Below are 2,192 nucleotides of genomic sequence, written 5' to 3'. Positions count from 1 at the left end.
TAATACTTTTTTTTTTCTTTCTTTTTTCTTCCTTTCTATTTTCGCTGGTTGTATTGCATGATATTTTCTCTGTATGTTATCATCAATTGCCCATCACTAGCATCTAGCAGCATCCCACCCTCGGTATCCATTCGCTATGAAGATTTACCTCATTAGGCAGAGAGGTAAAAGGATCACGCTTAAAAGGTTTGGTTTATAGCAGCACTGCAATCTTGATGTGGATACCCCTGTCAAAATTCTGGTAAATGATATTTATTGAACTGCCATCTTCTCCATGTTATTATGCTTAACATATTAGACTGAGGATCTTTATTTGCCATGTTCTCTATTTTTTTTTTTGTGTGTGTTAGATCCTACGATGGTCATTTCAAGAAATCAGTAACAGAAATTTCTATCAGCATTAGCCACAATTGTGAAATAAATAGAAACCCATCAAGGACGTGGTGTCATCATCACCCCAGTCTCGATCTCAATTTCCTATCTTACCTGCTTTTGCTTCCCTTGGTTGTATTCTTCCCCTTTTGTATTTACCTTTCTTTTATAGGTCTTTGAATTTTTTTTTTATTATTTATCTGTTACATTTCTTTTGTTATTGTTAATATTCATGATAGCTATGTATAGATACTTAGCAACATTGTTTCAGTTCAGCAACATTGTTTCAAATTCACATCGTCCTTTGCTTTTTGAATGTTTTCCATGGCATGGGGAAGGTGTGCCATTAATGGAGCATCCCACAAAACTAATGAATAAAATTCAAATCAAGTTCTCCAGCATACTCTTTTGACCTCCCTTGCTCACACAAATGTTTTTGAAGATGGGTGGATGGATGTCACTCTTAATTCATAAGGCCCTCTTGAACTATCTACAGGTTTTGCCAACCATTCTAATCACTCCCATAGTTCGAATGTCAAAAGCCATCTGTTCAGAAGTTTGTAGAAGCTGATGATAAGATCTCCTTGGCAACATTCCAAGGGCATGTCCAGCCATATAGTTGCCCTTATATGGCAATCATCTAGTGTTTGCCATGTTAATCACAACGTGCATTGTGACAACTTCCTGTCCATGGTGCTCCCCTACATTTTCACATCACATTCAGCACCGTACCTCCATTTACTGTTGTATCTTCACACTAAAGCTATGTAGTGCTCCACCACACGGCACTGTCATAACAAACCACTCAGCCAGCACACCATTGCTCATCCATTTTTCCAGACCTGTCATCACACCAGATATATATTCCCTTGGAACAACACCTCCCTTTATCTCACTCTTAAATTCATAACCACTTCCAGCCTCCATGAGCTCAAACCTCACAGTTCTATCTGCAAAATATCCTTGTCCACCTGACTGTTTCACGTGGATATATTTTACTTTTGAGACCCTAGAAATGCTTTCACGGTAATTTACTTGCGGTGCTCCCACATTTGACTCAACCTTAATCAAGCAAATCTTAAACTCCCTCTTCAGTCGATCTACAATGATCTCAAGATGCAGTCTCCCATCCCTTCAATAACAGTCTGGTTAGTTTCATCATCTTTTGAAAAGTGAAAAGACATATCTTCTTGAACAAGCTTGATCAAACCAACAACCATTTTATCAATGTTAGCTTTGGTCTTAGGTTCTATTGCAACTTTAATAACAGGATCTGGGAAGTCCATTCTTTCCAGCACAATTGGCTTCTCAGGATCACATAGGGTTTCACCTGTTATGATATCTTTGAGTCCAGCAAATGCTACTATATCACCTGTCAATGCAGCCTTTACATCCTCTTCAGCAATCAGTATTACACCTTGTCTTTGCCATATGTCACCCTTACATCATTCCTATTACTTACCACCATAAGACTCCACATCTTCACTCCTCTCCATCACCTCCTGCACTTCTCACTGTTACAGCTCGACATCCAGTTCACGACAGCACAACATTATCTTTTTTTTTTACTATTGTACACCATTAGTTCACACAGCAGCACACATTTTCACATCCCACCTACGGGACGACAATGCTGGCTGCAACTCACAAGTTTCATGCCAAGCCACTGCATCCCTTTTTCATCTGTTGAATATTAGGCACCCATAGTAGCCCCCATAACTGCCATACCCCACTTGTCTCACAAAAGCCACCAACACCTATAGCATTACACCTTCTTTCATGTAGCTCAGCCTTCGTTGCTGCTATCACCCACTTCATTC

The 2,192-nt window shown here is 39.5% G+C and overlaps 1 pseudogene; it reads right to left on the bottom strand.

Annotated features, from left to right (window-relative positions):
* Positions 1-1,110: 1,110 nt before the first annotated feature.
* On the bottom strand, positions 1,111-1,868 carry LOC149840144 (elongation factor G-1, chloroplastic pseudogene; annotated as a pseudogene).
* Positions 1,869-2,192: the final 324 nt, after the last annotated feature.

Source organism: Nuphar pumila, chromosome 4 (genome assembly GCF_984573655.1).
Source record: "Nuphar pumila chromosome 4, dmNupPumi1.hap1.1, whole genome shotgun sequence".
NCBI lineage: Eukaryota > Viridiplantae > Streptophyta > Magnoliopsida > Nymphaeales > Nymphaeaceae > Nuphar > Nuphar pumila.
Note: the sequence above shows the minus strand (reverse complement) of the source record. Positions and strands in the feature narration are given on the sequence as shown.